The sequence below is a fragment of the Canis lupus genome, chromosome 4, assembly GCF_003254725.2.
Source record: "Canis lupus dingo isolate Sandy chromosome 4, ASM325472v2, whole genome shotgun sequence".
Taxonomy (NCBI): Eukaryota; Metazoa; Chordata; class Mammalia; order Carnivora; family Canidae; genus Canis; species Canis lupus.
In genome coordinates, this window is record NC_064246.1 from 44543807 (window position 1) to 44567596 (window position 23790).

Consider the following 23790-nt stretch of genomic DNA (forward strand, 5'->3'; position numbering starts at 1 on the left):
AGTACTTCCTCATAGTGCCTAAAGCAGAGTAGGCTCTTGCTTAACACTTGGTGATTGGATTGAAAGTGTGGTTCTCAATGGCCTCATTTTTATCTTTTCAACTGAACATTCCCCGCTCTCTTTTTACTTGAGCTTAAATTTACTCCATTGCTGTAATTTCAAATTTTTTTCCAAGAAAAATAAAAGTTGTATCATTTAAAGTTACTGTACCTTAACAAATGCACCTAAAGTGGCACTGTTTTTGCATGCATGAAAGCTCAAAGCCTCAACAACTCCCATGAGCGATTAATCTTCTAACACTAATTAGATATTTGCTAATTAGCGTCTGATGTGTGAAATGAAAAAACATTTTGAAGCTGAAATGAATAGGGTCTAGGAAGATAGGGCTGTATTCCAGTTCCCCCTTTTCCATATTATTATCATATTTCATAAATATTAATAAGATCACATGATACCAGCCGCTCTATAAAATTATCTCTCTGAACGAAGGCTTTTGTTTGATATAATAGGGATGTGTCAATATTTTGCATATGGGAGAAAGCATTCAATGAAGGAAAGCATTTTTTCCCTCAATGTTAAAGAGATGTCATATTTCATGAATCACTTTTATGCTCGATCAACCAGTCCTACTTTTTAACCTAGAATACTTCTTCCCATAAGCGAAGGTAGAAAATCTGTCTCCAAATCATCACCTCTCTTCCTTTCTTACACCCTAATCTTATCTTGGTTTAAAAGAAGACTTAATAGAATGGAAAATATCTTAAACCTATGATTCAGTGCAATGAAATAATAAAAATCATTATGGAGTGGTCAATTTCAATAAGGAATTTGACTAGTAAAAGAGAGATATTTGAATTTCATTAATTGCATGCATGAAGACAATCCTAAGAAACCTCCTTATGCCATCCTATGTTAAAAAAAGAAAAGAAGAGGAAAAAGAAACTATAGAGAACAGGATAGAGGTTTCAGTGCTTCCAACTCACACACATAGTGTATAATATTCAAGTAATAAATATTAAGTCATGTTGTCATAAAATGTAACATTTTGATTTGGAGTATTTCTCAAGTGAAAGCCTACATTAAACATATTTGGTTCTGAAAGAAAAGACCTATAATAACAAACTATTTCAGTTGGTGTGGGATTTTTTGAAAAACCACTCACCTGTGAATGCTGGTCATATCACAAATTATATCTAATTACAGCATTGATACAGTAATTTGAAATGATAGCTAAGCACAAGTTGACAAAGGTGACATTGAAACATAATGACGATGAGATTATCGTTTTCTTAGGCTGACATTTTGTGATTATAATAATGCTGATCGAGATGATTAAAACCATAATGAAGGGAAAGCTCTAAGAACCAGAACAAAACATACCAAGACTAGAGAGAGGCCAACTATCATTTTGAATCCTACTTCTTCAATAAGAGTTTTCCTGCCAGCATAAAATTAGGTACTTGTGCTAGTCCCAGAGATCTGTGGGAACCTCAGTTGATAGACAATGCTTTCTTTCTTTCTTTCTTTTTTTTTTTTAAGATTTTATTTATTTATTCATGAGAGACACAGAGAGATAGAGAAGCAGAGACACAGGCAGAGGGAGAAGCAGGCTCCATGCAGGGAGCCCAATGTGAGACTCGATCCCAGGTCTCCAGGATCATGCCCGGAGCCCAAGGCAGACGCTTAACCGCTGAGCCACCCAGGCATCCCTATAAACAATGTTTTCTATCTACACACAGAAGTTTCTGCTTTTCAAAGCTGGAATGAGAAGATAGATCATATATGCCAATTTATCCATTTGCACTGGGGATTGTATTCCAATTAGCTTGGAGATTGATTATCAGCTCCCAGATGCAAAACACCAATACACCATCTGCATTGATACTCAGTTATCAGGATCTTCAGCTTAAAATTCGTGATCTCAAGGCTCAGCAGTGTTGCAAACACCAAATGAATAGGAAAAGTCTGGCAGACATTACCCTTTCACTTATGATTAAATGAGAATAAAACTAGACAGCTTTTAATTACCAACAACAGAGAAATGAGTCAAGGGGAATCATACCCAATCAAGACATCACCAGTCAATCCAGCAGGCCTGACAACTGGCTGAACCTGGGAAATGCACAATCTTCTGTATCTTGCTCAAACTAGCCTATTTAAATTGTATCAAGTTCAAAGTATCTGATGAGACTTGTAATTCCAGCTGAATTCTGAACCTTATTTCAAAAATGGAGGATAAATACATCTCAATTATTTAAAATTACCTTCCAAACCATACATGTGTTCTCAAACTTGTTTTTCTTTTACCTATGGTGTTTGGTGTCTTAAAGGATCAGAGATTCTTTGATACTCACTTGGAAGCAATTTGCAAGAAAATCTATGCATTAGCTAGGTTAGGTCCAATTGTCCCATTTTGCTGATGAGGCAACTGGGACACAGAGTGACAAGTTTGGACTGTAAATATTGCCTCTTCATGTGAAACTTTCCATTACTTACAGTATCCTACACTCTGAAATATTTGAAAAGTTTTCCTCTTCCATTAAAGTGTCAGCTGACTGTTTGTTTTATAGTTCAGATATCATGGTTTTGTTATTACCACTTATTTTTCTACATATAGAAATATATGTATATATATTTAAATATATATCCAGAAGGTATGTTAAAGTGTGAATTGCTTGATGTCCAATTGTATCCCATTCCTTAGTAATATCTATTTCATTTGTAACCTTCATCCTTATACATTCTATCCTAATGAAACCCATCTGGGTTACAATTACACATTTCCCCAAGGATCACCTATGATTTTAATCTTTGAAACATGCCCAGGAAGATGGAAGAAGACAGAGGTTATGAGAGCTAGTAAGAGCTTATAGAAGTACACACTGAGTGTCAGAGGTAGAACGTGGTGGCCTTTTCATAAGGTCTTGTTTTTTTGTTTTTCAAAAAGAAGAATCATCATCATTCTGAGAAAACCATATTTTTCCTGATGGATGAGGCTCCCATTTCTCTACTCTGAGTTCAACCTATCCTTAGAACTTTCAATTTTTTATTTCATAAAAAATCTAACTATTGATATAATAATTTGAAATGATAGTTAAGCACACATTGACAGAGGTGATACTAGAAGATGATGATGAGATTGTTATCATCATGTGACTGGCACTGTAATGCATATAACTTACGTACCATCTCATTTATTCCTGACAACATTGCTGCCTACGTTTTACAGATGAAGAAATCTAGCTCATAAAACTTTAAATCATTTCAATCCATTCTCTCAACAGTATTTACTCGGCACATATAGCATGCTGACCTTTGTGATGGGGCTGTGCATGTGATCTTGAGTCAAACAGACAGCTTATAAAGTCTACAGCTAAACCAACTACAGGGGCTGGTCTGAGGTCTTAGGTCAAGTACCTGATGAGTTCTGTTTCTTTCCTAGACCCACGTTAAAATAAAATGTACCCCATATTTCCTAACTCATAGACCTCTGTCCTCTTTCACATTTTATCATTATCATTTTTTATAAATCTAAGGGTTGTGGCAACCCTGAGTCAAGCAAGTCTATTGGCACCATTTTCCCAATGGTATCTGCTTCATATTTTGGTAATTCTTATAATATTTCAAACATTTTCATTATTATTATATTTGTTACAGTGATCTATAATTAGGGATCTTTGATGTTATTATTATAATTGTTTTGGGGCACCACAAACCATGCCCATATGAGATGGTGAACTTAATACATATTGTGTGTTCTGACTCTTCCACTGACAAGCTCCCTTCTCTCTTTCTCTCTCTCTCCCCTTGGGCTTCCCTATTCCCTAAGACACAATATTGAAATTAGGCTGATTAATAATCTTATGATGGCCTCTAAGTGTTGAAGTAGAAGGAAGAGTCATGCATCTCTCATTTTAAATAGAAAGCTGGAAATGATTAAGCTTAGTGAAGAAGGCACATCAAAAGCCAAGATAGGCCAAAGGCTGGGCCTCTTATGCCAAACAGTTAAGTGATGAATGCAAAGGAAAAACTCTTGAAGGCAATTAAAAGTGCTATTCTAGTGAACACATGAGTGATAAGAAAGTGAAACCGCCTTGTTGCTGATATGCAGAAAGTTTTAGTGGTCTGGATGGAAGATCAAAGCAGCCACAATATGCTCTCAAGACAAAGCTTAATCCAGAGCAAGGCCCTAACTGTCTTTAATTATATACAGGGTGAGGGAGGTAAGGAAGCTGCAGAAGCAAAGCTAGCAGAAGTTTGGGTCGTGAGGTTTAAAAGAAGAAGCTGTCTCCATAACATAAAAATGAAAGATGAAGCAGCAAGTACTGATGTAGAAGCTGAAGCAAGTTCTCCAGAAGATGTGGCCAAGATAAGTAATGAAGGTGGCTACACTGAACAACAGATTTTCAATGTAGATGAAACAGCCTTCTTTTGGAAAACGATGCCATCTAGGACTTTCATAGCTAGAGAGAAGTCAGTGCCTGGTTTCAAAGCCTCAAGGGACAGGCTGGCTGTCTTGTTAGGGGCTAAAGTAGTTGGAGATCTTAAGTTGAAGCCAGTGCTCATTTACCATTCAGGAAATTCATGGGCTCTTAAGAATTATACTAAATCTACCCTGCCTGTACTTTACACGGAATAACAAAGTCTGGATGACAGCACATCTGTTTACAATTTAGTTTACTGAATTTTTAAAAAAAACAATTTGTTTATCTGAGAGAGAGACCAAGGGAGTGAGAGAGAGTATGAGCAAGAGGAAGGGGGAGAGGGAATGAGAGAGGGAGAAGCAGACTCCTCACTGAGCAGGGAGCCTGACTCGGGGCTCTATCCCAGGATCTTGGGATCATGACCTGAGTCGAAGACAGATGCTTAACTGACTGAGCCACCATGGCACCCCAGTTTACTGAATCTTTTAAGCCCACTGTTGAGACCTACTTAGAGAAAAAGATTCCTTTGAAAATATTACCACTCATTGACAATGCAATTGGTCACCCAAGAGCTGTGATGGAGGTGTACAATGAGATCAATGTTCTTTTCATGCCTGCTGACACAACATCCATTGTGCACCCCATGGATCAAGGAGAAATTTCAACTTTCAAGTCTTATATTTTTTTAAATATTTTATTCATTTATTCATTAGAGACACACACAGAGAGAGAGAGAGAGAGAGAGAGAGGCAAAGACACAGGTAGAGGGAGAAGCAGGTTCCATGCAGGGAGCCCCATGTGGGACACGATGTGGGACTCAATCCCTGAACTCCAGGATCACACCCTGAGATGAAAGCAGAGCTTAACCGCTGAGCCATCCAGGCATCCCATCAAGTCTTATTATTTAAGAAATACATTTTGTACGGCTATAGCTGCCATAGTGATTCTTCGGATGGATCTGGGCAAAGGCAATCGAAAACATTTTGGAAAGAATTTCATCATTCTGGATGCATTAAGACCATTTGTTGTTGAAGCCCCGCGGGTGCCAGGCAGTGTGGTCATGGGTTGCCACACCATGCTGAGCAGAGCATGCTGCTGGCTCCCACTTTAGGGCTGCAGGGTACATAGGTGCCACTGTGCATGGTCGCCCACCCACAGGTGCCTTCATGTGTCGGGATGGTGGCAGTGAGCAGACAAGAGTGGGAGGATGGAGGACCCGTCCCGTGCCTTTGACCTGGTGCTGCTTGAATTCCTGGTGTGCCTGCTCTCCAAAAAGCCGCTCAGATATGAAGCATCGACAACTGAGTTGATTAATGACAAGTTGGAAATAGCTTTTCCAATTATTAATGGGGATCCTAATATGATACTGCAGGCAACTAGGATGACACATCAAAATAAGAAGAAGAAATGGGGCAGCACCAGATCATAATTAAAAACAATACCACAGGGGCCCCTGGTGGCTCAGTCAGTTAAGAATGTGACTGGATTTTGGCTCAGGTCATGATCTCAGGGTTGTGAGGTGGAGCCTCCATGCTGAATGTGGAGCCTGCTTAAGATTCCCTCTTTCCCTCTTCCTCTATGTGCCTCCCCACCCCGCTCAAGCTATCTCTCTCTCTCTCTCTCCCTCCGAAAAAACAAACAAAAAACAACACACAGAACTTAATTTTCTTAGTACTGCTTACCTTTTAAAAAGTCAGAATGGCAATCAGTAAGTGGGGGAGAAGATTGTTTCTGTCTCTTCCTACATTGCCCTTATTCTGCTGATCTCTTTAGCAGGTCTGTTCTACTCAGTCTCTGTGGAAGAAGCCTTGCCACAGGGCTGCACTAGCACAGTCAGCCTGTGCTTTTACAGTCTGCTTAGGCTGATTACGATGCCATTTTCTGTGTTGTTCCACCTTTGGACGTAGATGGGTGTTAAAATCTTCAGATATAATTAATATAACCAGGGCCAAGATAGTATATATATATATTAATGATATGTATTGAGTGTCTGTCTCTGAAAGCTCAACCACACAGAAATACTGGAAACCCACTTAATTTGCAGGAAAGGTACTTTGCCTTGCTTCTCTCAGAGGTTTAGGACTATGGGAGGCTTAAGTTGCAGAAGCTTCTTTTATTATACTTTTGTTCTGACTTTGTTTTTTGAAAAGTCTAATTTATAACTACTGCATCAGAAGAAATATTTCAACAAAGTTTCTTATTGAAAATTAATGGTCCCAACCATCACCTGATGACTTTCTCACTCCAGTCATCTAAAAGTTAATCATTAACATTTTAATTGTTTATTTTAGATTCAAAGTATTTGGCAGTCACATGTTAAGGATAACTAAAATAATTCCAGAGGAGCTATGCTAGAATAGTTGTAAAGAAATGCATTTGAGGTAGTGTGATAGAAAACTACAAAAAAATGTAAGTTTCATATACTCGCAAACATTCTGAGTTTGTAAAATTACATTTGTTTCCTTGGCATCAAATGCTTACATGAGTAATAATAAAATGACACTTCCCATTTAAGAAAAATTTGTGTCTCATAGGAAGAGGGCAAAGCATCAATATGAACAGAAGTTTGGAAAAAGTTGATTCCAATCTTCATGGATGACTTTGAGGGGTTCAGGACTTCAGTGGAGGAAGTAACTGCACATATGGTACAAACAGCAAGAGAACTAGAATTAGAAGTGGAGTCTGAGGATGGGACTGAATTGCTGCTGCACTCTCATGATAAAACTTGAACAGATAAGGAGTTGCTTCTCATGAATGAGCAAAGAAAGTGTTTCTTGAGATGGCATCTACTCCTGGTGAAGATGCTGTGGAAATTGTTGAAGTGACAACAAAGCAGTTAGAATATCACATAAACTTAGCTGATAAAGCAGAGGCAGGTTTGAGAGGATTGACTCCAATTTTGAAAGAAGTTCTACTGTGGGTAAAATGTGATCAAACAGCATTACATGCTACAGAGAAATCACTCGTGAAAGGAAGAGTCAATCAATGCAGCAAATTTCATTGTTGTCTTATTTTTAAAAATTGCCACAGACACTCTGACCTTCAGCAACCACCACCCTGATCAGTCAACAACTATCAACATCAACATCAAGGCAAAACCATTCACCAGCAAAAAGACTATGACTTGCTGAAAGCTCAGATGATGGTTAGCATTTTCTAGGAATATTTTTAATTTAAGGTATGCACATTTTTTAGGCATGATGTTATTACACACTTAATATACTACAATATAGTATAAACATACTTTTATATGCACTAGGAAACCAAAAACTTCATTTGACTTGTTTTATTGTGATATTCACTTTATTGCTACGGTCTAGAACTGAAACCATAATATATCTGAGCTATGCCTGTATTCATGCTGCCCTTGGAGATGCAAAAGAACAGCAAAGAAGGGAACCCGGAACAACATTATTGACTAAATGGACCTAAGAGACATATACAGAACATTCTCTCCAATGATAATACAAAGTGTATTCTTCTCAACTGCACATGGAACATTTTCTAGGACAGACCATGTGTTGGGCCACAAAAGTTGGCAAATCTAACAATGCTAAAATCATACCAACTATCTTCTCTGACTACAATGGCATAAAACTAGAAATCAATAACAAGAGGAAATTAAACAACACCCTCTTGAACAATAAATTAATCAAAGAAGAAATGAAAGGGAAATAAAAATGTTTCTTGAGACAAACGAATAAAAACACAACATACCAGTACTTGTGGAATGTAGCAAAAGCATTTCTAGGAGGGGAGGTCATAGCTAAATGCCTGCATTTAGCCAATTATACCAAATAAACAACCTAAATCTATAACTTAAGGAACCAGAAAAAGAAGAACAAACTGAACCCAATGTTAGCAAAAGAAAGAAAGAATTAAGAATAGAGTAGAAATAAATGAAATAGAAAACAGAAAAGCAATGGAAAAGATTAACCAAACTAAGAGCTGGTACTTTGAAAAGATAAAATTGACAAACCCTTAGGTGGACTAATGAAGAAAAAAAGAGAAAGTGTTCAAATAAATAAAATTATAAATAGAAAAACATTATAGTTGATACCACAAAAATTCAAAGGATTATGAGTCTACTAACAACTATACACCAAAAAGCTGAATAACCTAGGATAAGTAGAAAAATTCTTAGAAACATTAAACTTAGCAAGCTAAGTGAAAAAGAAATAGAAACCTGAATAGGTAAATTGCTACTAGGGAGATTGAATCAGTATTAAAAATCTCCTAATCAAGAAAAACCCAGGACTAGATGGCTTCACTGGTGAGCTTTACCAAATATTTAAAGAAAGTTTAACACCAATATTTATTAGGCCCTTCCAAATAACCCAGCCCCCCTCCCCCCCCCCAAAAAAAACCAAAAAACAAAAAAACTTAAAGAGGAGGAAACACTCCCAAACTCATTTTACAAGGTCAGCATTATCCTGATACCAAAACCAGAAAAAGACACTACTAGAAAACCATATTATATATTATATATCAGGCCAATATCTCTGATAAATATAGATGCAAAAATTCTCAATAAATTATAGAAAACTGAAGTCAGCAGCACATGAAGGGATCATTCACCATAATCAACCAGGATTTGTCCCTGGGATCCAAGAATGGTTTAACATATGCAAATCAATCAGTGTGATACATCACATTAATAGAATGAAAGAAAATCATATGATCACCTCAATAGATGCAGAAAAGAACATTTGACAAAATTCAATATCTATTTGTGATAAAATCTCTTAACAAATTAGCAGAGAAGGAATTTATCCCAATATAATAAAGCCCATATATGGTAGGCCTACAACTAACATCATACTAGGTGGTGAAAGGATGAAAGCTTTTCCTCCACGATCAGGAACTAAACAAAGGTGCCTCTCCTATTCAACACAGTATTGGAAGTTCTAGCAAGACCAATCAGACATGAAAAAGAAATCAAAGATAAAATTGAAAAATAAAATTGTCTCTATTCGCAGGTGACATGATTTTATATACAGAAAATCCTAAAAACTCAATAAAAAAAATTGTTAGATCCAATCATTGAATTCAGTAAAATTCCAAGATACAAAATTAATATGTAAGTATTAATAGCAATTCTATACATTAACAACAAAATTTCTGAAAAGGAAACAAAAAATATCATTTACTATACCATCAAAACCAATAAAATGCCAACTAATAAATTTAAAGAAAAATACAAGACATTGATAGAAAAAAATAGAAAAAGACACAAATAAATGGAAAAGTATCCCTGTTCATAGATTAGAATAATTAATATTGTTAAAATGTCAATACTACTGAAGGCCATCTGTAGATTCAATACAACCCTATCAAGATTCCAGTGGAATTTTTTACAAGTAGAAAAAACACTTCTGGGGTGCCTGTGTGGCTCATTTAGTGGAGTATCTGACTCTTGGTTTTGGCTCAGATAGTGATCTCTTGGTCATGGGATTGAGTCTTGCATCAGGCTTCAGGTTCATTCAGCACAGACTGATTCAGATTCTCTCTCCCTCTCCTTCCTGCTTGTGCTCACTTGCTCTTTATCTCAAACAAATAAATGAAAAAATTTTTTTAAAGATTTTATTTATTTATTAATGAGACAGAGAGAGAGACAGAGAGAGAGAGGCATAGACACAAGCAGAAGCAGGCTCCATGCAGGGAGTCTGACACAGGACTCGATCCCGGATCTCCAGGATCACACCCTGGGCTGAAGGCGGCACTAAACTGCTGAGCCACCTGAGATGCCCAAATAAATGAAATCTTGAAAAAATCCTAAAATTTATATGGAACCACAAAAGACCCTGAATTACCAAAGAAATCTTGAGAAAGGACAAAGCAGGGGATGTCATATTTCTTGATTTTAAGCTCTGTTATAAAGCTATAGTCATTAAAGCAGTATGGTTCTTACATAAAACAAATAGATCAATGGAACAGAATTGAGATCCCAAAAATAAACCCAAGCAAATATGGTCAAACAATATTTCACAAGACAGCCAAGTGTAGTCAATGGGGAAAAAGGAGTCCTTTAAAAAAATGGTGCTGGGATAATTGGATATTCACATGTAAAAGATGAAACTGGATCCATATCTCCTACCACTCATAAAAATTAACTCCAAATGGATTAAAGACTTAATGTAAGACTTGAAAACATGAAACTTTAGGAGGAAAACATTGGAACAAAGCTCCTTAACATAGGTCTTGGTAATGATTTTTTTTTTTGATATGACACATAAAGAACAAGGAATAAAATAAAAAATAAACAAGCTGAATTGCACACAAAAGAAATCATCAACAAAATGAAAGACAACGTACAGAATAGGAAACAATATATGTGAACCATATATTTGATAAGGGGTTAATGTCAAAAACATAAATAATTCATACAAACAATAGCAAAAAACCAAATAACCCAATGGGGGGGGAAAAAAACAGGCAAAGGACCTGAATAAGTGTCTTCAAAGAAGATGTACAAAAGGCCAACAGATACATGAAAAGATGCTCACGATCATTAGTTATTAGGGAAATGAAAAGTAAAACCACAAGGAGGTATGTCATGCCTATTAGAATGGTAATTACAAAAACACAAGTGTAAAATAAATGCTGGTGTGAATATGGAGAAATGTGCACTGTTAGTGTGATTTTAAATTGGTATAATCACTAGGAAAATAGTATGGAAGATCCCCAAAAAAGTAAAAATAGAACTATTATATGACTGAGAAATTCCACTTCAGGGTATATATTCAAAGGTAGGGAAGGGATGAATTCAAGAAGCTATCTGTTACGCCCATGTTCATGGCATTATTTATGATACACAAGATATGGAAACTACTTAACAGTTCATTGATGAATGAATAAATAAGTTGTGATTATATATAGATATAGATACAGATATAAAATGGAATATTATTTAGCCATTAAAATGAGAAAACTCTACCATTTGCAACAACATGAATAGACCCTAAAGGCATTAAATAAGTGAAATAGTGAAATAAATCCCACAAAGACAGATACTCTATGATCTCATTTATATATGTAATCTAAAAGAAAAAGAAATCATAGAAAAAGAGATCAGATTTACGGTTACCAGATGCAGGGGTGGGGGTAGGGGGAGGAAGTATTGGAGGAAGGTGGTCAAAAGGTGCGAACTTCCAGTTATAAGGTAAGTACTAAGGATATAATGTAGAGCATGATGATTATGGCTAACCATGTGATATATAGGGAAGTTTTTAAGAGAGTAAATCCTAAGTGTTCTCATCACAAGGAGAGATGTTTATTCTTCTTTTATTTTTATTGTATCTACATGAGAAGACAGAAGTAGGTGAAGCTACTGTGGTCATCATTTCAGAATATATGTAAATCAACATATATTGAGGAGCCTGGATAATCCTACCTACCCACTCGAGACAGTGGCTAGTGCTAAATGAGTAGAGAATCTTCTCAAAAATGGTCAGCAATTTATGTTGTAGACCCCTTGGGCCTCTCACTAGAACCTTCTGAAAAGGCACATCCAGAGGACATTGGTATAAGCCAAAAAGGAGACTGGGAAGTCATCTGAACTTGGATCTTAAGAGTCTGTATCTTGGTTTAAAAAGGAAATTGATGATTATTTTCATCTCAGAGGAGTGATAATTTAATTTAACCTAGAATAGCCATGTTAACAACATGCTTCTAATTGTGCAAAATATGAAGACAAAAAAGGAAAGGAATCATATTAAGGAGAAACTTTAATCTTTTCTGTGAAGACAGAGAATGTTGCGTTTAAGGGACTCTTGCTTAGGTCTTCAGGTGTTCTGCAAAAGTAGATATTACAATAGGAGTAGGAAGGACAGGAGAGAGAGGGGAGCAGAGAAACAAGGTTTAAGAGAAGGTGGGAGGACAGGAAGTCTCATCAGCTCTTATCTGTATTATCCCTAGACCACCATAGCTATTCTTCTTATAGACAGTCTCTCCTCTATCCTGCACACCAAATTAATTATCCTAAAAATTGTTTCATCATGTCACACTATTGCTCAAATACCCTTCAAATGGTTCTTACTGAAAATCAAATCCAATTGCTTTCTCATGGCATTCAAGGTAGGGCTGCCAGATAAAATATAGGATACCCAGTTAAATTTGAATTTTAAATAAAGAGTAATTTTGCTTGGGACAAACTATGCCAAAAATTACTTGTTATTTACATGAAATTCAAATTTAACTGGGTATCCTTTAATTTTATTTGCTAAATCTGCAAATTCAAAGGCATTTCTAATCTGGTCCCAAACTTCCTTTGGAGTTTTATCTTCTTATAGCCCATTAAAGTGGATTTCCTGCCCTGTGAAATATACAAGGAATATTCTTGTCTCCAAGCCTGGCTCCTACTGGCACTCTCACCTGGAATGTCTATTTTATTTTTCTCTCTCTATCCAGCAAAGTACTATATCACAGTCCCTAATGAATATTCTTAGCCCCCGAGAAATTACATCTAAGCGATGTATATGTTCCTCATTCAACACTTGGTAAATACCCATAGTGTTTCTATCAACATTTTGACATTGCTGGTAAGGTGACATTTTGGGTTATTTAGGCCTTGAATTGTTATCCTTGTTTGCCTATTCATGTTCTAGATGTGTCCTTCCTTAAAGACATATAGAGACCCATCCTGAAGGCTTTGAGCCTCCGAGATTTCTGAGAGGTTCAATAGTCATCTAAGAATACAAATCAGGCAAATGAAGGAGCACGTTTTGAATCTAATTAAGAACCCGTATGTGTCACTCCTAAACCATGCTGTTGATTTTTGTTGATTTGACTCCTACTGAATTTTCTTTGAATTTTCCTTTCTATCTATGCATTCTATCCTACTATATGCTGTACAAGAGCCATAGCTACTAGGCTGGTTTCTCTGCCTGCAGTGTCTTTCCAAAGCCTCAGCCATAATTCACTGTACTCAAGACCATCACAAATCTTCCTAAAACAACTGAATGTTGTCCCTGCAAGTTCAGGAAACTTCATTCCTACAAGTGTATTGGCTTATTTTTCCAGGTTGTTGATTTTCTGATTCCCAGAGATTATTTTGTTTTAACTCATATCAATTCCTATTGTGTACATATTCTACTCAATTCATATTTTCTCTGAATATTCCCATTTCTTGTTTCCCTGTTCCATCTCCTGGTAACCCTCTTCTAGTTCCCCATCTTGAACAATCGAGGTCTTTCATCTCTATTCATATTTTATCTCCTTCAGAAAGCTTTCCTTGATTATTCCTCATCAGAAGTCATAGAACTTTAAGTTTGGGAGGAAGACCTCAGACTTTATCTCATATCATATTCTAGTTTGCACATTCATTTTCTGGATATATGTTTTATCTTCCTACTGGACACATACTTTAGGAAAGTTAGGGACATCGTCTCCATATCTTACCTTTCTTGCATTGTCTAGACTAGATTATCTGCCATTTCCTCAGAGGATATATATGCAAACATACATATACAACATATGCATACACATATGACTATATATGTTTTTACATATATATATTTAAATTCCCATTAGTTGAAACTGAACATTTCATATGTCGTATTAATTAATAAAATGTTTAATGTCTTATAGAGACAAGAAACAACTTTCATGGTTCTTAGATCTTAGTGAAATTATTACATTTTTAAGTATTCAGTTTCCTTACCTGCAAATGGGGAGAATGTCAGCTCTGACCTCAAGCTGTGGCCATGAGAGTGAATGACACAAAACATTCAGTGCAGCTTAAGGGCTCTTGAACTGTTTGAAGACAGTTCTAAGTAAAAGTGTGCTAAATAAATGAAAGATATTGGTGGAGAGGTACTCTATTTCCCACCATAACTAGGAAATGTGATCTAACTCACAGCACAAACAAGGCTATGAAAAGACAAAGTGCTGGGTAATGAGGTTTACTGGAGTCCAAATACAGAGAGCCAAGTACCTGAGTTCTGATAACTCTTACAAGATAACTTGTTGGGCCATTATTCATTACAAAACGTGGGGGGGAAAAACCCTAATGACTTTGAACCTTATTTTCTTTTTCTAATAAAAGTCATATACTGTAGTCTTTGAAAACAATATAAAGGAAGCCTAGAATTCTTGCCCAGTGCTTTGAAATCATCAGTAAAAATACCAAAGGGTATTCTTGTGCATAAAGCAGTTGTCACCCAAGCTCGAAGATGTAGGAAGGGGGAACAAAAACATCAGAAAGCCCTCAAAAATAAAGGAAACCACTTCTAATGTTCACTAAGGTTTGCTAACAGACTATTAGGTGTCCTGTGATACTCCGGTGTCATTTATTTGAAGGCAGTAAGTGAAACCTCTTTAGGCTCCCACGCTCCTTGCAGTCATGGACTTGTGTACTGCTGCTCTGTTTTCTTCACATCAGCTCAGCCGAGCCATGTACCCTCTTCAGCCTTCTCCACTCAGACAGCGGAGTTAATGCAGTTAGATTGCTCCTGGGCTTCTAGCCGGACTACTTCAAATGATATTACTTCCATTTGTGACGTGCATCACCAGCAGTGCTCACATTTGAGGGCAGCAGCAAACAGACATCTAAGTCCGCTTGCTGGAAGAGAAGCCGTGCTTCCCCACTGAAATGCAAGGCAGGGACAGGACTATAAATCTGTCATTTTCAACAGCGCTGCGGTGCCCTGGCCTCCACCTACCTGAATGGGACTCTTGAGCAAGGCGGATTGCTCCCAGTTGGCATGATTGGGAGAGAGCTTTGCTTATGGATCACGTGCCCATTTTGACAACATGGGATTGATTCACTCAGAGTAAAAAGTTAAATCAGGCCTTTCTTCTGATAACTGCCCTATTGTGAGAAAGTCCTCTTTGGGCCAAAAAGAAAATTTTTTTATAGCACCCATCACCCAGAATTCCTTGAGGATTAAAAGACATAATGGGGGAAGAGAAAGAGACAGAGACAGAGATACTGGAAGTGAAATATTAAGCTCAAGGGTGTGACAGTCAAAACTAGATAAAGAGTGCCCTGAAGCTGTTTGCACGGGCACTGCTCATATACGCAGATATTCACATGTAAACACGCAGGCAGGCCTTTCCAGTTTCATTCCTCACTCTTATTCCTGATTTTTAAATTTTATTCCTTGTAGAGTATTGTTTCTCAAATTATCTGTGTGAACTAATTTTTTAAAAAGTTTCCAATCTGACATAGAAATAAAATAGAAATTATAGACATTTAGAAATAAATTGAGAAATATTATAGAAATAATTGATCTGCAGATCATACTTCAAGCAATGATGCCATAGGTACATTGCATATTGCTTGGTACGGAGGATTATTCTAAAAAACATGGTCGAGGAACATAAAAGATTTTTGTTTGTGATAAAGTCAGTGACAAACAAACTATACTTCAATGCATTTAATTTGGGAAGAGTAGCCATTCCTTTTTCTCTGGTCCACTCATCAGTTTCAAACGTGCTGGGATATTTCCAGAAGACTAACAAATACTGAGCCAAAGAAGGGCTCTGTGGAGGCTATAACTTCTGTCACTTGTATTTTTGATCATCACAACAGATATTTTAGAGTTTACAAGGTCTAAGAAAATCTATTTCAGTATTAGGAAAATTTAACTTTAAATCTGTGATTCATTTGTACTTTTATAAGCTAGCCCAGTTAGTCACTTATTTCTGTTCCAATCAACAGAAACTCATTAATTCTTAGTATGATCGTACCTGTCAATGCACTTTTTAAAAGGTTCCCCCGATCAAAACTACCCTTCATCGCACCTCTCCCTCTGTATTTACTTCATGTATTTGGAAACCCTGGGCTTAAGGGTAGGCTGGGAACTCTATGAAAGACATGAAGATTCTCCTAAGTACAGAAGGTGAATGAATACATTAAGATATAATCTAAAAGAGATGATTCTAAACCAGGAATCACGGGAATGAGTTCTAATTATGGCAGCATTGCTTAAAGTCATAATACTATAGATTTTTCAAATTTAAAGAAACTCCTGAAAATCATGCTCAATTTCCTTATTTATAAATGTGAAAACTAGAATAGGGACTTCAGAGTAATTGTTCTGCAGTAGGGCCAAGAGTTTGGCTCAGAAGGCAAGGGGCAGTGATTAAACAGAAACAATTGCTGACTGATTTGCTTTTTCTCCACCTCAGATTTTGACTTCTGAAATTGAACAAATATAGATCTTTGTTCATTCACTCAGTTACCAACACTTACTACATATAATCTTATACGCAGAAGAGAACAGAGTTCTCCAGATGAAACAAGTCAAGTCAGGACCAGGCTATCTTACTGTCTCTACCATTGTTAGATACAGGTATAAAGCATACTGTTAGAGAAATATTTCTCCTATTTTTAATCCTTCTTCTTCAGTCACTCCCACTATACTTACTCAAAACAAAACAAAACAAAACAAAAACCCAAAAAACAAAAATTCAAGAAAAACCATATGGGAATATGTAATACAGACTTTTAAAAAGCCTGAAGATATTTGTTGGTAACAAAGGACAGCAAAAATTGGGCTAAGATATTTCTACACACATACATTAAGAAGAGACAAGAATATGAAGAGCTTACAGCAATTCATTTCAATGAGTTCAATAGAGATTATTTTAATACATAGTATTATCAGTCATTGATTGAGCAGCTACAAATGCTGGGCACTTAATAAATGTCATCATATTTTTTTGGTAAGTACCATATAGTGTATGATGGATTTGTAGAATGAAATTCAGTAAAGATAAATAATTTTGTCCATTAAACAACTAGACAGACAGAGATTTAAATCCCAGGTGGTGGGGCACCTGGGTAGCTCAGTGGTTGCATGTCTGCCTTTGGCTCAGATTGTGATCCTGGGGTTCTGGATTGAATTCTGCATTGGACTCCCCATGGGGAGCCTGCTTCTCCCTCTGCCTATGTCTCTGCCTCTCTATGTCTCTCATGAATAAATAAATACAATCTTAAAAAAATTGATAAATTGAAAAAATAAATAAATCCCAGGTGGCTTAGTATGTGCCAGATATTACAGTAAGATTTATGCATGCACAACTTCATTTAATCCCCTCAACAAACTTCTAAAATAGGTATTATTGTAACTCAAATTTAAAGATGAAATTATGCACACTCATACTAAGAAATTTAGCTCAGTTAATATAATTCATAAGTCACAAAACTGGGAATCTGAATGTAGTGCCCATGCTGTATTCTCCAATACCCCTCTCCTCCTGGCAGCAAGAGGCAGGATACTCAACTAAACTGCACTCATGCCTAACCCATGATATTTTTGCAGTCCATTTTGACTTCCAAATGAGGTAGTGGAACTGGGAAGCAATGACCTTTCTTATCTAAGATGAATATATTTCCAATTATTGCATACTCCTGTCACATTGCATCATTCTACATTGCTTCCTAATTCACAACCCTCCAAATTGTCAGAATTTCACTGGACGCTTTAATTACTGAAGTTTATCTAAATAAAAAAAATTGTCAGAAGACTGATTTTGTACAGCTATCAAAGCAAATGCTAAATACTTTGTATGAGCTTATAAAAAAGTATTTAGTGAAAAGGTATAAACTTCTAGTTACAAGATAAATTAGCACCAGGGATGTAATGTACAACACAATGACTGTAGCTAAGACTGCTGTGTGGTATCTAGGGAAGCTGTGAACAGAGTAAATCCTAAGAGCTTTCATCATAAGAAGATTTTTTTTTCCTTTTTCTCTTTTTTTTCTATGTTTATTGTGCTTATATGAGAAGGTGGATGTTAGCTGAGATTATTGTCATCATTTCCTGATAAACGTTAATCAAATCATCAGGCTGTGCATCTTAAACTTATAAAATAGTGTGTGTCCATTACTGCTCAATAAAACTGGAAAAAGATATTTAATAGACTTGCATTCAAACTTTTTTACTCTTCCTCTCCCCCCACCTGAAGGGATGGAATTTCTCTGGAGGTTTCAGAAGAGGTAGAAGGTGACTTGATGCAATCATTTTGATAGGGCAGAGCAACCCTTTTGTACACTAAAGATAAACTTAATTTGTTTTCTTCTTATCAGAGCAAGGACCCCCTAACACTATGTTATAAGATTAAACTTTTGTTCAAAAACATTTACTAAATGCCTACTCTGTGCTATGGTAGAAGTACAAGTGTTCATGGTTTCCACCCTCTCAGAATTCTGAACCAACAATTCATAAGGCACAAATAATTTATTCAATGAGAAAATAACAGCAGAAGTGTAGAAAATATTATGAGGTCACAGGTGAGTAAGTGTCCTTTTCCATCATGGGGGTAGGGGAATGCTCTAAGAGAAAAGGAGCCATTTTCATCTGTCTTTGAGGTATTAGCAACAGTTTACCAAGTGAGACAAGGGGTAGAGCAATCCAAACAGAGGGAGCAGCACAGATATTGAGAGTCTAGGAAATGCAAAACATGGAAAATAAAATGGTAGTTGTTAAAGGCTGTCATAAAACTGTAGGAAAAAGGGAAAATTCATAACATGGGATATCAATCATCCAAATATTTGATATATTTTTTTTTAATTTATTTATTCATGAGAGACAGAGAGAGAGAGAGAGAGGCAGAAACACAGGCAGAGGGAGGGGTAGGCTCCATGCAGGGAGCCCGACGTGGGACTCGATCCCGGGTCTCCAGGATCACGCCCTGGGCCAAAGGCAAGCGCCAAACCGCTGAGCCACCCAGGCTGCCCAATATTTGATATTTTGTACATGTAATTTATAATGAGTGTCTGCTGAGTTTCTTTTTTTTTGGGGGGGGGTTACCATTCTTTGTTGGATCTTTAGGCCTAGTAAACACAAACATTTGGGCTTGCCTGTGCACATAGGCCTATGTAGTAATTCAGATATATCCTTTTTGCCTCAAAAAGGTAAATCAAACTCCAATAAAAAATATACTAAAAAAAGTTAAATTCAAGAATGATTTTTTCTATGGGGAAATGCAAAGTTTCAGTTGCTCTTCTTTGTAAACAATAATTCTCTCCTTACATTTGAGATATGGGGGTTGGGAAGTAGATAGGAAGAGAGATTGCTGGGGAGAATGGAGGACTCTTGATTAAAGATCTTATTCCCAGAGAGTTCATTCTTAATGCCAGGAGACAGAGGATTGATTACATTTGAATGCATGTGGACTCTATGCTTTTCTGATGTATTGTGGGTTATTTAAGGGTAGAGCATATGCCCTCAGAAATATTTGCATAAACATTTCAGCAAGATTCCACGATCTTACTTCTCTACATGACAGATCTGTGAACATTTCAGGAGCAGATTTCCACAGACACTGACTGAGATTTATTCTAGAAAATAAAAGCTCCAAATGTATGCTAATAGAGTAAGCATTATCCATGGTAGAGGGCATAAGCCAACCAATTAGCCAATGAACAGGAATAAAAAAGAAGAATATCTAACTTCCTAAAGACAGAGACTCAGAGAAGTTCTATGTTTCTCAAGTTTTTTTGTTTTTGTTTTTGTTTTTGTTTTTAGTGTGTTGGTATTTATGCAGCAACTTTTTAGGAAGACTATAAAACAATAAACGTTGACTATGAAGTAATCACAAAGTGCAAACAAGCCAAAAGAAGAAAAACATAAATTGCACTTCCAAAGCATTCAACAGTTGTTCTTGTTGTTTTCTGATTATATAAGGAGTAATCTAGGCTTGTTATGAAACATTTAAAAAATACACAACCACGTATTCCCACTACCCCACTGTTAGCAATCTGTTGCAGAATATTCCATCTTTCTTTTCTTCTTTTCTAGGTATGTGTGTGTGTGTGTGTGGGGGGGGGAGCGTGTGTGTGTGTGTGTGTGTGTGTGTGTGTGTTATTTCTTTCATAGATAGGGAGTTTTTGACATTGTCATCTGAATGTACGCATCCACATCTTGGATATTTTTTTAGAGATGACTCCCTGTTACCCCACTGTTCCTAACTTACTGACTTATCTATTTTGGTATTTTTTAAAACTCTGGATTCCTCCAATAGACCTATCTTTTTGTTGCTCAAGAAGGCATGAGAAGCTGTTATGCAAATACTGGATACTGTTCATGTTTTCTTCTTGTTTTTAAGGCCATGAATAAATTTACTACTCCTTGGGCAGTTCTTTTTTCCTTTGTTAGGTGAGTCGGTCATTCTGAATATGCAGAAACACACATTCACTCCCCAACCCATGACCTTATAATTAGGAGATACAAACAGATACACCTTGAAATCTAATACTACTAACAAAAATAATACAAACTATACTCTTCTAACAGTGTCAAGTCATATAACTACTGAAAATATTTGCTAAGGAATATAAGGAGGTTTCACTATTTTCTTCTCTATTTTCCCCTCATGCTTCTCAAAGAGAACTATAGTCTGGTAGAAATTTCAGGTCCAAGGTGATTTCTACATTAGAGTTCCTGAGACGAGAATAGAGAAGGATCTCAGTCTAAAAGGTAATAGCCCATGAGAAATTACCATGAGTTCATATAGAAATGGAAGAAAGAGAATTGGTCCTCTAAGTCCCAGAGTGTCTTTCACATAGACAGTTGACCCTATGGAGATTTCCATGTTCTTGAAATCTGATTTTACTTAATCTTTTCCTAAGGAATTACCAGCATATTCTTGCACTCTTTTTGATAGCGAATCCCAGTAGAGCTGAGCCATATGTTACCCCTTAGTTCTTAGAATAGAGTGCTTAGGTTGGTACTTTGGAAGCTCAAGATCTATAAATAACTCCTTGAGGAAACACCCTTATATATGAGAATCTAACCTAAAAAAAGACTGACATTTGGATATTGGTCAAAATATTACTCCTTCGCATTAAAGTATGTCATCACAGTGTCATAATATTGTGACACTTTAGGGTGTCACGTCAGATCAACCCCCACAAAGTACCAGTCTAAGCAATCCACTTACACAGATTTGCACAAAGGAAATCCTTCCTGATATTCTAAAGGGTGATGAGCAGCTTGAAGAGAGGGCAGTGTGTAATTTATGCACTTGATTTGGAAACTGGCCAACACAGTTTCGGAAGATCGACACAGAAACTGCTCATCAAGCTGATTAACAAACACAAACAAGGGATGATTCTTGTTAACAGCACCAGGTTGGGAAATACCAAAATATTGTGTTTCCCATTAGACACTTGCAAGACTAGCCCTGGGCACCACTTCAGATGTGTTATTGTTTTTGCTGCTAGCCTTCTCCAGGTGGGATGAGGATTTAATTCAGAATAGAGAGCCTTGGCATTTCTTTTTACCTCATTATTTGGGAGGGTGTGAAAAATTTTATATAATAAGAGAATGATTCTCAACTCTGGTCGCATATTAGATTCCCTTGGTGTTATGTACTAAATGTTCTCTGAAATCCATATGTTGAAACCCTGATTCCAATATGATGATATTTGGAGGAGGAAAATTTGAGAGGTAATTAGGCTATTGGAATGGAATCTTATGGATGGGATTAGGGCCCTTATCAGATAAAGCCAGAGAGCTAACTCACTCCTACCTCATGTGAGGATGCAGAAAGTCAGCAGTCTACAACCTGGTGGAAGGTTCTCACTGGAGCCCACCCGGGCTGATATCCTAACCTTGGACTTCAGCTTCCAGAATTATAAGAAATAAATTTCTGCTGTTCATATGCCACTCAGTTTATAGTATTTTGTTATAGCAGCCTGACCTAAGACATTTGGGGAACTATTACAGAAATATCAATGGTCTGGGTTCCCACCACCAGTGATTTTGATTTAATTGATCTGTGGGTGGGAAAGGGGCCACACACTGGTATTTTCTGAAAGCTTTTCAGATGATTGTAATGTGCAGGCAGTTTCATGGGCTACTTGAAGTGTAATCTTCAAATCCTCGGCACCAGCCCTATCTGGGGGCTTGTTGAAAAGACAGAATTGGGCTCCACGTTGATTTACCAAATCAGAATCTATATTTTAACATGATCCCCAGATGAATTAGGCATGCATTATATTTTGAAAAGCACTGCCATAGAGAAAGGAAATAGAATAATAGACAGTTACCATTATTTGATAAGAAAATGATCCTGATGAAAATAATAATCACAGCTAGTGATTATTAGGTGTTTACTGTGTGCCAGGCACTTTTTCTAAACACTTCGCATGCATTAACCCCTTTAATTTTCAAAGCAACTCTGGGAGAGATTTATTTTTATTATCTCTGTTTTCTTTCTCCCCCTCTCCCTCAGTTCTGTTGAGATAATTGACATATAATATTGTCAACATTTAAGGTGTACAACATAATGATTTGATATATGGGCATATTGTGAGGGAATGATCACAATAAGTTTAATTAACATATTATCTCACAAATAGTTATAAATAGTTTTCTTGTGATGAAAACTTTTAAGATATATCTGTTTAATCTCTATTTTTTGAATGAAAAAGCTGAGGGAACTTGAGTAAGTTCTCACAGCTATTGATGGCAGATTGGGCACCTGCAAGAACTTGTCTTCTTTCTATTAAAAAATAAAACACACAGCTTTGCTGTCAATGATGAATTAAATTGAATGATTTGACATTGTAACATGCTGGCCTATTTTAGCAATGCTGACTCCATAGCAATGAAAGTCTACATGAAACGTGAATGGCTTTGCTATCATTATCTATAAAAAATCATAGTTAACATAGCCAAGATGAATACCCAGTAAACTTAAGATAATAGGCAACCTAAGGACACTGTTATCTTCAAGGTACTCAAGGATCCAGATCAGATTTAAGATTTTGCGTTTGAATATTAACTTCACTCCAGGATTAGGAAACCCAGTTGATCTCAGTGAATGCCACAGAGTACTAAGTTACATCCCCAAAAAGGAGATATGGAGCTGATGCTTTTTTTTCTTTTCTTTCTAAGAACTATGAGAGTTGCATTTTGGGAGTTCTTTTCTCAAAACAACAAGGTCTCTCTTGGTCAATCAAAAATAAATAATATTCTATTAGGTGCTAAAGAAATATTTGTTGAGTTAATGAATAGGCATACAAAGTACCTTTCGAAGGAAATTTTACTGTTTTTTTTTTTTGAGATTACATCCTCACAGCTCTTGAAGTGAATATGGTCCGTACATGTCTACATTTGGCACATGTAGACTTTTTTTCCGCAATGAGCCAACATCAAGTATCAGGGGATTTCACTTATAAGCATACAGACATAAAATCCAGGCTTCTAGTTTTTCTTTTAAAGTTGGAAAATCTGGCAACGCTGAACCTGTGTTCCTATGTGCAATAATCGTCCAATACTGCATGGGCATTCTCATAGTAGTGAAACATATGTTAACCAGTTACCTGTAATGGGCTGAATGGTAGCCTCCGGAAATATAGGTCTGTGTTTTAATTACCCAACCCTGCAAATATATATATATATATATATAT

The 23790-nt window shown here is 36.5% G+C and overlaps 1 protein-coding gene and 1 pseudogene across 2 annotated transcripts in view; one reads left to right on the plus strand and one right to left on the minus strand.

Annotated features, from left to right (window-relative positions):
* Positions 1-23790, minus strand: part of TENM2 (teneurin transmembrane protein 2) — a 1512848-nt gene that overhangs the window by 677605 nt on the left and 811453 nt on the right. The gene's annotated exons all lie outside the window — the stretch shown is intronic.
* LOC112651630 (phosphatidylinositol N-acetylglucosaminyltransferase subunit Y-like) lies at positions 6123-6361 on the plus strand (annotated as a pseudogene).